Source organism: Camelus ferus, chromosome 1, assembly GCF_009834535.1.
Source record: "Camelus ferus isolate YT-003-E chromosome 1, BCGSAC_Cfer_1.0, whole genome shotgun sequence".
In the NCBI taxonomy this organism is placed as follows: Eukaryota; Metazoa; Chordata; class Mammalia; order Artiodactyla; family Camelidae; genus Camelus; species Camelus ferus.
Window position 1 is genome coordinate 89,568,866 of NC_045696.1, and position 16,258 is coordinate 89,585,123.

The 16,258-nt window shown below is 42.0% G+C and overlaps 1 protein-coding gene and 1 pseudogene across 2 annotated transcripts in view; both read right to left on the bottom strand.

The window, feature by feature from the left end:
- Window positions 1-10,108, bottom strand: part of LOC102507727 (schwannomin-interacting protein 1) — a 141,042-nt gene extending 130,934 nt beyond the window's left edge. The window contains exon 1 of one of the 2 annotated variants that reach the window (XM_032485433.1): window positions 10,039-10,108. The gene's annotated coding sequence lies outside the window, so the exon portion shown is untranslated. Of the gene's footprint in view, window positions 1-981; window positions 1,356-10,038 lie in introns of those variants that run through there. The other variant, XM_032485431.1, reaches the window with a different exon arrangement.
- LOC116665548 lies at window positions 7,118-8,043 on the bottom strand (annotated as a pseudogene).
- Window positions 10,109-16,258: the final 6,150 nt, after the last annotated feature.

Consider the following 16,258-nt stretch of genomic DNA (forward strand, 5'->3'; position numbering starts at 1 on the left):
TTTTAATGCTTCTCACTCCTACAGAATTTTTTCCAGTCAGCAAACATTTTACCAGAGGGGGAGAAGGGTGGGCGGAAAGGGAGGGAGGGAGGGAGAGAGAGAGGTACGTTGGTTCTATGGTTAATGTTTTAAATGGTTAATGTTTTAAGACCTAAGGTCTTAGGGACTTTATTTTGGCAACATTTTTTAGTTCTTGGTCAGTTCCTTTCAGTCAGACCATAGGTCTTTATTTTTGGGGGAGGGAGTTTAATTTCTTTTTATTTTAAAATAGGTCGGAGGGGAGGGATAAATTAGGAGTTTGGGATTAGGAGATACAGACTACTATTCACAATATAAGTAAACAACAAGGACCTGCTGGATAGCACAGGGAACTACACGCAATATCCCGTAATAACCTATAATGAAAAAGAATATGTCTAAATATATAACTGAATCACAATGCTGCTCACCAGAAACTAACACAACATTGTGGGTCAACTATACTTGAATTAAAAATAAAGAGAGAAAATATATCATACATGCACAGCAGGGCAGGAAACATACATGCACAGTGTAAAGAACAATGATCAAATGAACCCCAGCACCCCCCGCCTCTCCGTTCTAAGTCAGATTATCCTGGTACCTTTGAAGCCCTCGGCATGTCCCATCCTAACCACACTTCACCCTCTGTCTCTCCTTTCCACTCCCCAACATTATCCTGAAGTTTAGCTTAACCTCCTGCCTCTCCTTAACGGTTTTCCTCTAAAGGCATGGTTGGGCAAAGCTACTCCGTGGTACCGCTGCGTCAGCATCCAGGTTGTTTGGCCAAGAGGCCTGTGGGGGGCACTTAAACTGGTGCTAGTCCCCTCATGTCACCAAGCGCACGCCCTAGCAACAGTCACAGAGGTGTAATGTATGTTACGTTTCCCGGCATAACTCCCCCGGCAGCCCTGTGATCAGCAGCTCTCCCCCCACTCAGGGCCTTCCCCTCATGGAACTTACCAAAACCCTGCTCTTTTTGGTTTGAATAAGGCTTGATAGTTGTCATTAAAGCTCTAGCTGTGTCACGGTCTCGAGGTGGTCTCTTCCTCTGCTCCCAGGGCAACACTAACAAGGGCCAAAAGGGCTCATTTCTTTACACAGTGGACCAGAAAACTAAAAATAATTGAGTTCACGACACTGGCCACCCCAGTTGCCGACAATGGATGGCTGAACCGCACACAGCACGCCCCCACGCTGAAGCTGGGTGTCCATTACTCTTGTCTCCTGCACGGTATTCTGGAAGAACCCGTCATTCAGCACCCCTCGGGGACACCGTTGGCCATTCCACACTGTGGCGTGCGGGGCAGTGTCTTCCAGCCTCAGCCCTGCGGAAGCATCTGTTCGGCAGGGGGCCCGGTGCAAGGAAGAGGCACAATCAGCTGCGTTTCCCTTTTCCTTTTGACCCCTTTCCTGAGGTTGGAATCACTTGTGCGTGATCCTCCCTGTTTAGGCTAAAGTTTATCAGATACTTGGACACCGCCCAGAAGTTCTGGTACTGCACCAGATCTCAGTCCCCTCAAATCCAAACTCCTGGAACTGGACCAGCCTGGGTTTGTCACACTGCCGGCCACCTCTGCTGGCAGTCTCAGCCCCCTCCCCTCTTCCCAGCACCACACCAGCAAGGTTTGACCATTTTTGGTGACTTGGCCAGACAGGCCAGGGGGGTTATTCCCAGATGGCCTCCCTGTGTTCTTTAGCAATTCTAATTATGAGGCCAGGATGGTTACGAAGTTTAAATAAGTGAAAGGATCAAAGCTTATGAAGACAAGATGCAGGCAGTTTTAAACTTTCTGATTTGCTTTTTTTTTTTTCTTCTGAGAACAAGAGGCATGAAGTCATAAAGTAAGGGATCTGGAAATTTCTACTCAGCAATTTCATACCAGCTTTTTACAAATATAAGACATTCCATAAAGTCTAGGTAAAACTCTAGTATTTCTAAAATCCTGTAAAATCGGTGTATCTCAGTGGAGACATAGGGTATTAGATACTGTGATGTCTGAAAATTATTGCTACAATATCTAAAATTCCCTTTTCTCTCTATTTTTAATTCTAAGAAATCCAGGGTCTTATGGGCAGAATATATGGCCTTTAGCAAAAGCTGGCCCTTGAGCTTCAACTTGGTTTGGCCCATTCATCTCTGTTTTTATATCTTCCCTATCCATTCATTCAACAATGAACATTTATTGAACATCTAGTAAGTATAGTGCTAACCCCTGGAGATTCCAAGACAAAACCTGACATTGGTACTTCCCTTCCTGGGGGCTGAAGAGCAAGTGGAGGGAGCGAGCTATGCAAAGAAAGAAAGAAAAGCTGTAGTGTTCCAGGTGTGCTGACAGGAGCAGCTAGTGGGGGCGGCATGGAGAAAGGGATTAACTCAGAGTGAGAGAGAAATAGGAGTTGGGGGAAGCGGATGGTTTGTTTTGCAAGAGGCTTTAGGGGAGCCATGATCTTGAGCTGAATTCTAAATTACAGCCTCAGAACACATCAGAGTCTGAGAGGACTCTTGATCAACTCTATTTCGGAAGCCTAAGAAAGTGGCCTTGTCCAAATTCACATGGCTAGTTAGTAGCTGGGACAGGATTTGTTAACGCAAAACATTTGCTCTTTCCCTTCCAATACATGGTCCTGGTTTCCGCCTTTTGCAGTCGGCAGAGAAGTGGCCCACCTCTTGCAAGACCACACCTGTATGTAGACCTTCTTCTTCCTTTTTTTTTTACAGTTAAGCAAGACTCCTTGCTTTTTTTAATTTCTGAGAGCTTAGCTTACACAGACTGGGTGGTGGGTTCACATAATTTAATTTGCTTGGGGTGGGGGATGGTCCTGTCCACTTTCTGTTTCTCTTCTTCAGTTTCACCTCAAAATCAGAAGGCAGGATGCGGTCAGTGAGTACCTGCTCCACCAGCTCTGCTGGAGGCTGCGGTGCGTTGTTCTGCCTGCCCGCATCCAGTCCCCAGTGTTTCTTTGGTGACTATCCGCCCTGCTCTGGGGACACAAGACTCTGGTGGGAAGACCCACCTGCTGACTTCAGGACTCGGGGGAACCATTTGCCGGTGTGGGGATAACCTGAAGTCAGCTGTCTCCTCTCTCTCCTGCCACCCTCTTCAGTTCAGCCTGGGGACCAGGATGCTTCTCCCTCCAGATATTTCAGAAGTGGGTTCTTCTGCAGGTGAACTAATGGATTCCCATGTTGTTGCTTTACGGGTCTCTGTATTTGCAAGGACACTCCGAGGGCAGTCTGGGGGCCACTCGCAGCGGGGGTACAGTAAGAAGAGATGGCTAGGAGCAGAGAGAAGAGTGCAGTGAGGGGGATTCTCTAAGATCCTGGAAACTGAATTGCCTTTGTCGGGGAGCAGCTGATGCACCTGAAAACCATTTGCAAGGCTTTAGTGCCCGAGTGAAATGCCTGCAGTCTCTCCAAGAGATTTCGATGTTCACTTACTGTGACTTTTTCAGCCGAAAAAAAATGTAGACTTGGTCCCTGTTATTCATGTGATTAGGCACTAGTTTTGTAAAATGATGTATGTAGGCTAATTCCTACTGACCCTTCAGAGAGAGAAATCACATATTGTTATTCAAGGAGCACATGTAATTTTTATCTCTTTTTACAAGCCCAAATCAAATAGATTACCTTCCTGAGCTGTGAACAACTTGAAACGCACACGGATCTGCGAGGTTAAAGAGCAAGAGGATAAGGACTTGCATTTGACAGAGTAAAGTCTATAATTTGGTGGCACAAAGATTCTCTTAAATGACGATAGAGGAAACCAGCGGATTCCGAAATGGTAAAATCTTTAAAGAAAAAAAAAGATAACATAGGGATGCTATGGGAAATAGCATTTTATATTTATGTAGCAGTCTCCTTCTTGACGGTAGAAATACTTCTCAAAACCTTCACCATTACTCCCCATCCCCAGGCCACCCCCCATCTCTACTCTGGGTCACTGGAAGAGCTGCCTGTTGAATTTCCCTGCATTCACACTTGTCCCTTTACAGTTCACACTCCACTCCCTAGCCAAAATGATCTTTCAAAGATCATCTTTAAAGCTTACAACTCCCCGGTAACTTCTCACTGTGCTTAGGATAAAATTCAGACTTCTTTCCCTGGCCTTAGAGATTCTTCAGGATTTCTTGACAGAGACAATATCTGCAGGACAGTATGAGCAGGGCACATCTTCTCATATGCGTCCACCCAAAGCAGTGAAGATGTTTAGCATCCCTGGTCCTGCCCACTAAAAGCCAACAGTGCTCGGACCTCAACTCCATATTTTGCATCCGGATCACCAACTGCACATCAAACACCGTCTAGGCAGGGGAATGAGGGTTGTATCACCCCCAGCTGAAAATCCCTACTAGCCTACTTAATCTGAACCCCCTGCCTACCTTCAACCTCAGGATCTTTGCACGGGCTCTTTTCTCTGCAGGGACTGCTCCGCTCCCAGACTACCCACGTCTGGCTCCTTTTCCACTTTCATGTCTTAGCTTAAATGCACGTCTTCAGAAAGATATTCCCTGGACTACCCCATCTAAAATAGCAACACACACTCAGCGTGTGTGCACATGCTATGCACACATCAGTGTATACAATTTCCTTCTCTGTTTCCTTGTTTATTGTCTGTCTTTCCTCTCTAGAATGTAAGTTCCATGAGAGCAGTCTGGATAAATTTATATAATTATTTGTTGATTGAATAACAGATGCCGTAAAGTTATATGTCATTTAATCACATCATCATACATATTAGTAAGAAGCAGAAAACCATTATCAAACTCGTTTTTTAGGTAAGCACTAAGACACTAAAAACAACAAATCCCACACTGAATGTTAGTGATGGAGGGAGGAATAAAACCAGAAAGCTCATTACCTCCTTATTAAGTCACAGTGGATTATTTCAGTATATGGTGATCTATTTAGACAGGTCACACTGAGAGACAGATAACATAGAGAGATTATAATTAACCAATTCTCTTGTCGCCACCACTTTAAGTTAAAATGTCCATGGCGGTTACTACTATCTATATTTCAGCTGCATTTCATTTTACTTTACTGGTTATTATACCTTCTCAAATCTAGGCTCAAAAAACAGATTCACCCTTTAGAGAAGTGGATAAAAAAGGAAGTAAGTTTCACTGCTCCCCATGGAACAAATCTCAGTACCTATCTCTCATCTGATTCTAGTAGTTGACAGATGGATCCACAAACAAGGCATCGTGTGGGGATGGCAAATACACAGCACTCAGTTCCTCACTCTCTACTCCTGCTTCCTTGGCAAGTACAGCTCATTATTTCCAGAACTTCCTCTTGCTGAGCATCTATTCCAACTGGGACTCCCCAATCCAGTGCTGCCGGCGGCGGCTACCAATGGATTGGAGGTGACATACAAGTTACTGCCAGCCCTGGAATGGAGGAAAGATCAAATCTTCCCAGATCAATCTGAGTTTGAATACCATATCTGCTCTTTGCCACCTGTGAGATCAATCTGAAGCCCTGTGTGACCCAGCAGAATTTAAACCTGTTTAAAGGTAACCCCTGCAGCACCATCTAGGATTGCCTCAGCACCTACTTCTCTTTGGTTCCACCTAATGTGAGACTTAATTTTTATTAAAAGTGTAGGTCACACATGCTTGGACACATACTCATACTTGCAGATGGGTCTAAAGGGTGTAGACAAGATTTACGGTTAGTGTCTTATCAAAGTACAAGGACCCTGTTAGAGACCATCAAGCATTTGGATCCAACATAATTATTGAGACTCTGCACTGCCAGCTTTCCTGTCTTTCCCACAGCCACACACATGGCATTATTATCCTTTCCACGAGGCAGACCACAGAACTGAGGCTCAGACACAAAGGAACTAGCCCAGAGTCCCGTGGCTACTTTAAGCGGCCAAGTGTGGATCCTAAACACCAGTCTCCTAACAGAGGCAGTGTTAATTCACCACTGGAAAATCGGCTGTAGGAGTGACCTACCCTTGCTTTAGTTAAAAATGACAGCCCTCAGTTCCCAGCTGATGCGTGTGCTGTGATTTGTACTGCCAACGGAATGTTCCTGCTGCTGAAATTTATCGCCACCTTTCTAAGCTGGTGGAGGGAATGTTTCCCGTTTAAAAGTGCAGCCCCACTCTTAAAACAGCCTGAAGTGAAAGATGAAAAGCCTGAGAGTAGCACTAACCACGTGCTTAAAGTGTGTGAATATATTAGGAGATTTCACAGAAAGGTAGCAACTGGTTATTACTGAAATGATTGGAAGAGGTGGCTTACAATAACAACCAAAACAGTTCCTTTAAAAATGCTGTTTAAACCACCTTTTGGGTAGACCACCCTTACTGAGATTCCAAGATGGCTTACCATTGTCTGCAAGCATATGGAATATTTTTATAGCAAAGGAAAACAACCAGCTACTTTCCATGTCTCTGAACTTAAAATAGGTGGAAGTGGGTTTGCTTTAAGAAGAACTTCCAAACAATGAGCCTGGTTAAATTAATAATTAGGACTGGATTTCCTAGGGAGTTAGGCATCCTTTTTTGAAGAAGGGTGGGAAGAAGGGGGTGAAGTAACAGGGGTTCTAAAGTTGTGCTCCAGGGTTGGTTTCCACTCTCAAAACTCATTTCCTCCCCAAGAAACAATATAGTTTCCTAAGTCATAGGAAAAAAAGAAAGAAATGTAAAATAATATTTACGGAGGCTCCACTGGATTCTAGGTTCCTCTACTTCTTTGCCCCCTTCTTTTTATCTATCTATCTATCTATCTATCTATCTATCTATCTATCTATTTTTGATCTGTGATTTTGGTTTTCATTATCTTAAGCCTTAGGATCACATAATTTACAAATTTTTCCTGATGGTGTAATTCCTCTAATCTTTCTAATGAGCTGGCAAAAGCACCATTACCAATCATACATAAAGGTTAATGCCACAGTGCTTTTGCATAGCTGCTTAAAAGACAATCCTGAATTATAACTCAGTTTGACTCAGCATAGAATTTGCAAGCAAAGTTTGCTGTTGTAGCTTATAGGTCATCTATAAAATATGAAAAGTATTCAATATTCTTTGTTTGATATTATGTATATAAACCATACTAAAATGCCTTTCATGAAGTAAAGGGCAACATTTTAGATACAGCAAATTTAATTTAATTGGCATAGTTAAGACCAAGAAGATAATGTGAACATTGCCAGCTTATCTTCAGCCCTGGCCTTTAGCAGGCTAATGAACGGAAATTGAAATGCAGGTGCATCTTGCTATGAGACAGTGAAGGGATAGCCTCAGTCTTTAAATATAGTTATATAGCCAGTCATATAAATTTAAATGTAAACCCAGCTTCCTATAGGTTTTGAGATGGCATTCACCATCTTTGTGAATAGTTGGGCATTACTCATCAAGTCCAGTCATATATTTAGAAGAGGAAAACATGGGTAGCATTTGCTGAACTGGAATTAATATCAAAATTTAAAAAGCTGATCTTATTAATTTAACCACAAGTCAATCTATATAAATCAGTCCAAAAGAAATATCATATCTGCCATTCATGGTCTGAATTCTGGTGTAGGAGCTCAATTAAGTACGGTACACGTAAAGTCGTGAGATACTTCTGTTCTGTAATAAGTATGGTAACAGCCAACTTCTACTCATTAGTAGCTGTTTTGAGATAAGCTATCAAGTCTGCCTTTTCTGCCATCTTCTTAATGTCTTGTCCCAAGGATGTACTTCTTGGGATTCTCCATCTAGCCCAGCAGTGTTCCCTCTCCCCAAGAGATGCCTTTGATCTTGCTAGCATCCAAGTAATAAAATCCAGGGGCCTGACCTGTCTTTTGCCCAAATGGCCCATGGAGATTCGGCTCAGTCTTGTGCTTGCCTCCCTTTTCCATGGTGTGGCACTGGGCACACTTCTGAATAAAAATCTTCTTGCCCTTCTCAGCATCACCCATTTTAGAATCACCCTTTTGTCACAGGAGACAGAAAGGTTCCCACTTGTGAGCAGGACGTCCTGCTCACTAAGTTCAAGGACATGCAAGTCTGCACCTATGTACCAGTAGGTTCCTCTAATTTTAATGACACTGTTAATTATTCACTCTCTTTATAAATAAGGAAACCGAGGTTCAGACTGGCTGTATAACTTGCCTAAGGTTATGGAATAAATGAAGGGACTGGAAATTTAACCCAGAACTGTTCAATTCCAGCTCCAACTGATCTTTCCACTTCATTGGACAGTGCCTCCCAACAATGCACAATTTAACGGTGAGGAAACTGAGGCACAGGTGAAATAAACAACCTAAGAGAAGTTGTGCAGTCAGTATGTGATCGAGGGTCACTGAGTGAAATGTTCAGAAAGCCACATCTTTTTTCCTTTTAAATACCTTAATTCAGCTTATAAAAGATCACAGTCTGTTACTTTTAGAGATTTTCCAGCTTTGGGGATTGAATTTTGTTTTTCTTGGCAGCATTCGGCTTTGAAAGCAGTATATTTGACACTGCCTTCTGGATTTAGCTTGAAACAAATGACGTAAAATTATACCCCCATCCTGCTCTCTTCCAAGTTAGGAACTCAAAAGTTAACTTTTTGCTCAGAACATCAGCCTTTCTGAATGGGTAAGACCCAAGTGGAGTTCTTTGAGATTTTCAGAGTCAAGAACAGATCTTCCTATTCAGCAAGCTCTAATCATCCTTTTCCCAGCTATCAAAAGTGAAAAAGAGGAACCCTTGAGCTTACAAGTCTCTGTTGATAAAATAAACCTTTTTTCATGAACATTCTGTCTTTAGAAAACAAGTAGCTATAGCACTTGTTAGTTAATAATAAAAAGAATTCTTCAGTGACTACTCAGATGAATGAATATTTTTTATAGGCATGGGGTATGTAAGGAATTTTAACCCAGCCTCTGTGTTCACTCCCCCACACAACTGTAGAGCAACCACTGGCCTCAAATGAATGATGAATGGCCCCAGACTCAACCAGGAGTGTAGACAACCCCAGCCGTATAATTTGGCATCTTTTAGAATTCCTGGGTGGACTTCATTTTTTGGCCATAGCTGATGAATGGGCTCAGTTAAAGGGCTTTGGATAGACTGCAAATTAACCATCAGGTGTTTCTCCTCCTCCGCCATACCCACTTCTTTTGGTCCTATCCATAAAATCCCAACCCCAACTGTATACATCTCAGCCTTTCACTTAGACACATGCTTCTGTTAGTGCATATTTAGCTGCTAAAAAGTTCTATTAGAGAATTCCCAATTAATATCTTAGGAGGCTCCAGGCCATGGGGGAAAAGAAATCAGGAAACTGAATTAGTAAATGACAGCAATAATCAGTTTAAACGAGACTTCTTCCAGCTCTTTGCCTGTGGACGACACAGAATTGCCGAGCTTGCAGGTGGTACTGATGGGTTACCAGAGATGCGGTTCCACGATCATAGTCTCATCCATTTATTTAGTCTCCTACTGCAATACTCCACGCAGGCATCCCCACCCCAACCCCCACTCCTTGCTCTGTGCAGTCAAGCTCTACTTGCTAATCAGCCAGGCTGAACAAAGGGTTAAGGCTGCAGCCTTCCTCGCCAGTAGACGCTGCAAACATTCACGTATAGTTTCTGCCTGCAGTCAGCCCTGTAGCTCCAGCTCCTGCAAAGCCTTCAGCATTTGCAGAAGCACTATTTCCTCCCACCTATGTTTGGTTTAAACTTGCAGTTGACCAGTAGCTCAGAAGTCCACACTTACCCCTGTCGTACCTAAAATCTGTCCTTCATCCCCTGCTGAATTTGTTTGCCCTGCCCTGTCCTGGAAAGCCTCAGGGCTTCCCGTAACCTTGATGCCTCCTCCCTGCTGGAAGTTAGAAGCATCCTCAGTGGCTGCATTACTGCACATTTCCCTAGTAACCTTGTATTTTTCCCCTTCAACTCAAACTTCTCCAAACAACATCATCTCAACTGACCCTGAATTTCTCTAGCCCTCTGTAATAGCATTTCCAACTGGCCACACCACGAGATTGACTGGAGAGGGCAAACTGGGGAGAGAAGGTTTGGGGACTCACCTGCACAGCTGCAAGGATCAGACACAGGATGGGGCTGCCCGCAAACTTCCCAGGGACCGTCTGCAGCCAAGTCTCTTGGCCTTAAAGCGACAGGGCGCTTTTCACCATATAAGGAAGACAGTTTCACTTGTCTGCTTTGGGACCTGTTTGGGCAAAGCAGCTCCTTCTCTGGACATAGCAGAGGCTTAAGCCTTCTGGGGGAATCTGGAGCCTGTCAGTCCAAGAGGATCTGTACACAGTGGGCAGCTGGATAACCACTGGTTAAGGCACAAGAACCGGTGTTTGGCAGGCCATTTTCAAAGGCTGGAAAACCCTTTATGTGAGTTTTGCCCCCTACAGAAAGGATTTACCGTGACTGGGAAGTCTTCCTCAATGACATGAAAGGGCTCTGCTTCTATTTCCGGTTTGGCTTCCTGGAAACCAATAATCTTGCTCATCTCTAAGAGGAGAGGCAGTTCGACCCTCTTCCTTCGACACTGAGACTAAAGAGAGACGACTGAGGGTGGTGGGAGACTTCGGTTGTTTAAGACACATTAGCCACACTCCCCTGAAAAACGAGGTAAATGGAGATGGTGTTATTTCAGCTGGCAGAGGCCCTTCCTGAGCAGATACGCACACAGTTCTCCACCAAGGCCATCTCTGCCCCTGAGCAGCCTTTTTGGGCCCCCTTGGCTAAAGCCCACAGCTGAAGCCTGACAGTGCTTTTATCTTCCAACCGGCAGGGTGAGAGTGTGTTTTAGCAAGAGCGAACACTTTCTGCTGATGCAATTCAAATGCCAAGTCTGGCCAGTTGGTTTGAGGTGGATTAGAAGCAACTCCAAAATGTCAGATTGTGAGAACAACATAGAGCTTAATATAGTTATCATTTGGATGGTCACGCACTTTTTTCTTACTGCCAACTGCATATTGTCTCTTTATTGCTAGATGGTTATGCCTAATGCTTAGCATTTGTGCCATGGATTTTACATTTTTTAAAAACACATAATTTGGCCCCTGGTTCTATTGTCTCATACTAGTTTCACATCTTACCTTCTTATGTAGATTTTAAGTCTTTAAAGACAAAGACCATTTCGTATTCTTCCATACTCTGCTTAACACCCAGCATGGAACAGGCCTAGAGCCGACTGGGAAATACTTGTTATTAAATCAACTGAATGGAACCCAGGGGTTTTGTATGATGTGGACATAGTTTTATGAATAAAATGGATTTTTCCTAAATTATTGTTGTTGTCAAACAAAACTATGAGCTCTTTGCTTTATCATCTCTTTCGTATCAGCTAGTATTTGTTTTCCATGCAATCACATTTTCTTCAAGGGCAGAGGTTAAAGGAATTTCTTTAAAAGGTAATCATTGTGATAAACTCTTTGACCCAGCAATCTGATTCCTAGGAATTTAATCTAAGGAAATAATTAAAAAGAAGCAAAACATCTGATAAGCAGAGATGTTCATTGCATTGCTATCTGTAATAGCAAAAGCAAGAAATGACTCGAAGGCTCCAAAGTCATTTATACATCAATAATAATAGCTCACGTTTATTGATCGCTTATCGCATACCGGGGCTTGTTCTAAGCACTTTATGCAAATTAATTCATTTAATCACGACAAACCTGTGTGGTAGGAATTGTCATCATCCCATTTTACGGACCAGAAAACTAAGGTACGGAGGTTAAGACACTTGTATTTGAACTGAGGTATTTCGGCACCAGCACTTAGAATCTAGCATCATCCTATGCTCCCATCAGGACTTATTAAATATTATAATAGGCGCTGAGTATAGACAGAGTAATAAAATTAAATGGTGGCCTTCACACAGCCATTAAAAGTAATAATTATGAAAGGTCTGTACAGGCATGGAAACATGCGTGTGGTATAAAGTTGACGGAAAGAAGCAGAAGAGAGAACATCTATGATTACAACTAGCTAAATACCTATGAGAAATGGAAGGCCATGTGCAAAACTGAAAATTGCTGTATAACAGTGCTGGACTATGATATAATTTATCTAAAATTGTCTTAAACGTTATCTACTATTTTTATTTTTAAATTAGTAAGAAAAAAAAATCCTGGCTACGCAAACGCTGACCTTGCCATTCTTTCTGCTCTGAGCTCGTCTAAACGACGCCATCAGCCTAGACTAGTGAGTGTCGAGAGGTCCTCCTGACGGTGCCATTACCCCAGGGGAGCTCTCTGCCAGCTGAGCGAGTCACCATAATTGGGGGTGGGGCCCGCCTGTGTCATACACCGCACACCTGCGCTGCCTTTCATTCACCCTTGAATTGACTGTGCATCACAGTGGTATCTCACCAGGTCCACTTTCACCGAATATCTCATGATTTGTGGACCTGGTAAGGATAAAGCATTATGTGTTAGTGATGTTGGGGAACGCTGTCTCACCAACATTAGTGGGAAGGCTTCCAGCGAGGGATTCTGAATCTGAAAACGTTTATCAGTAAACACACAGGTATGTCTCAGAGGATGTGTTTATTCTAGGAATACAAGGGGAAACTTTGGTGTAAATTAACTAAAATTAAAAAAAATGTACTGCTTCTAGCTGTTGAGGGTTGTACTAAATGAATATACTTGTACCTTAGAAGGTACTGCAAAATCAAAGAAGTTAAGCTATAAAAAGCATGCTGAAAACTTGCATCAGGAGGCATTAATATTTTTATAGCTCTTGACCCAGTAGTCACATTTTCTTTTCTAAAATTATTTCAGCGATTTTCTCTCATGGGAGAAGGGAGAAAAAAGGGAGAGACCACGTGATTCCAAATGAATGAGTAAATAAATTACGATTTTAATGAACTTAATAGAAGGTTTAAAGGAAAGTAATAGTTTTTTCCCCTAATAAAATGTTAATAATGTAAACTGAAATGTAGCTAGTGAAGACACAGATTGATCAAGGTTACTTAATATTCTTTTAAACTAAATACACAGCATGTAATAGTGTATTACTTATTTTGGAAAAGAAAAAATGAGCATAACAAAAACCAAAGAAATGAAATAAAGTAAACAACAGGTTGAGAAGAGTGGTTATGGATCCTTCTGCAGTCACAATCTTTTGCACGTGATGTGGGAGGCATCAGTAAGGATATATCAGTTTACATGTGTTATTTTCATGTTCAAGCTTAAGGTTCAGTTTATTCTTAGGAATGTCAAAGATATTTCTTCAATTTACATTATTTTACAGTTTAATAAGTTGTTTGTTTCCCAAAATACACAGAAGCCAATTGTTACAAGTGTAAAAAGTGAAAAGGGAGAGTTCCCTCTAGAGGGACCTGGAGATGTCTGGTAGGGGCTACAGTGGAGCCACAGAAACACACCAGTCCCATCACTCCTCCCTCCGGCAAAGTTTCCCAGGAGCTACGTCACACCAGAAGCTGCAGATGAGGAACCAGAGGATACTGTCCTTAGTGGCGGTAAGAAGCGGTCGGCACCCCGATGAAGAGCTGCTGAGGGCCAGACAGGAGCCAGGGCTACATCAGTGACCCAGCTACAGCAGTGACTCAGCACAGCCCGGATCAGGAGGCAGCTTGGAAGGAGACCGGGAGAAGCGGGCTTGGCTTGGAGGAACTGGGGAAAACACTGTTTACTCAGGCATCTACTATTTACGGTTTGATGTTTCCTTCCATATATTTTCTGTGCTTATACAATAGATTACTACTACTACGTACATCGTTCTGCATTTTGATTTTTCACTTAATAACATTAACAACTTTCTATTATGTATGGATTTTCTGGTACTTAGCTGTACCAGAATTTGTTAAATATATCCTTGCTGATGGGTTTGTTTCTGAATTTTTGTTACGATAAATATTTATTCACATTCTAAGTGAACAGTAGGTACAATAGAGATAGACAGTGTTTTAGCTGCCCCCTCCATGCCACACCTCTCTTTCCTGTACACGTCTACTTGTGCACACGGGCAAGAATTTCTCTAGGATTTGAGTGGAGGTCGACCAGCTGGGTAGATGGGAATGCTCATATACATTTTGATACTGTTAACTTGAACAAACATTCCTTTTTGATCTATATTTTTATTTCTTTTATTGCTTAAAAACGTTTTTCTCTTGAAAAGCTGACATACACATAGTAAAAATATCAAATGGCATAAAAAGGATATATGGTAAAAAGGCAAGTCTTCTTTTTATGCCATCTCTCACTCTTCATCTCCAGCAGCAAATGTTCTTGGATGCTCTGAAGTACACACGTGTGTAGGAGTGTGTGTGTGTTTAAACAAATGACATCATAATATATCTACGTATTTGTGCATATATCCTTATATATGTATACACACAATAGATATGATATATGATATGTTATTTGTGTGTATGTATATCTATTTTTGCAACTTGATCTTTTCACTTAACAATATATCTTAGAGATTATTCCACATCCAGGCCTGCAGAGCTCCCTTATTTTTTTAAATAGCGGGATATCACAATGGTATCCTCTGGGAATATACCATAATTTAGCCAACCTCCTATTGGTGTACATTCAAACTGTTTCCAGGCTATTGCAACTATACTAATTGCATAATAAATATCTTTATTCGCACACATGATTTCAACAATAACCAAAAAAATTCTATTGGCATTTTTTATTGGTATCACATTCAGTTAATAATTTAATTTAAAGAGAGTTGACATCTTTATAATACTTAACTCTTAGTCTAAACACAGAAAATGCCATTTTATTCTGTCAAGATTCTTCCAAGTCACATATATCCTGCACATTTATTGTTATTTTTATTGTAAGGTATTTAACTATTCTGAACACTCTTTTAAATGGGAATTTTTTCATTACATTTTCTAACTTGTTCTTATATAGAAAAGATACTGGTTTTTGCATTTTACAACCACTTCTCTTACTGGATCATCTTATCATTTCCAGTCATTTTCCATGTGGCTTTCTTTTAGCTATTGTGATTATACCATCTGTAAGTAGTTATCATCTTTGCTCATCCTTTTCAATTTTTTATATATTTTTTCTATTATCCCAGTGGGTAGTACTTAAATAATATTATATGTTAAATATGTTGACAATGTTGTCTTCTCTTTAATGGGAAATCTTCTTATATTTCCCCATGAATCAAGATGCTGCCTTGGAAAAAATCAGAATAGCTAATTCCTCACCACTATAAAAATAATTTATGTATAAAATTTCAATTTTACTAAGCATGTATCTAGAACGAGTTTATTTTTAATGACTAAGTTTGGTAGCTCTAACAGCCCTGGCCATCAGGTGTGATAATTCTCCATTTAACTGTTCCTCAGCTATTTCTCCAGGTTTCCAGGTGTTCTCAGAGGCCATCTGAAGTGTACCCAAGGCAGGCAGGGCCTCCGTTGTCCTCCCTACTTTGCCATCACTACTGCAAGTGACTTTCACAAGGTGCTTCTGAGCCCAGGTGTCCTCTGCTGGTGACCACTGCAGCTCACCCTGTGCCGGCCTCCCTGGAGGTAAGAGGGAAGGGAAGCCCTTCTCCCCTCTGTCACTCCAGCTGATGTGAGACCTTCTCCCCACTGTCTCACAGGACAGCCGACTCAAGGATAAAGCACAATGAGACATTACTGAAAGTTGGAAGTGAATGGAAGAGAAAAAGCACAGCACATCCCAGACTGGCCTTAGGGGCCCCTATGAGGCGGGTTACCTGCCTCCGTCTCCATCTGTCTCCAGATGTCAAGAGAATCCTTATGTCTTGGAGTCTGGACAATATGACAACCCACTCCTATAAGAGGAGAAAGATCATCTCCAACATAAGTATAAGGCCCACTTCCAGAGCCCTTATTCTCTTCCCAATTTTGGTATCTTCTAGAACCACAGTGGAAAGACACATTCCCTTCTGGAAAGCGCTCACCCACCCATGTACAGGCAGAAAGTCTGTCCCTAAGGCCCTAGCAAGACAACCAAAGCATAACTGACATCATGTAGATTACATATTTAAAATGTTCCCTTGAGAACTAACACCAGGGGGAGATCGCTTTAAATTATTCTTAGATTAGAGATTGGCCTCCTTTTAAAGACTGAATTTTTTATTTGGTGATGCCATGGATGTGACCTGAGCTATGAGGGCAGGATCAGGAATTATCTGGACACCCATTTGGAGGAGGACGACCAGCTCTTGACGTTAAGTTCCAGGAAATGCCCTGAACAAAGGCTTAATAATTTTTTGACTAGCATGAAGGCTTTGCTAGCAAATCTTCATTTCATACAAAGTTACAGG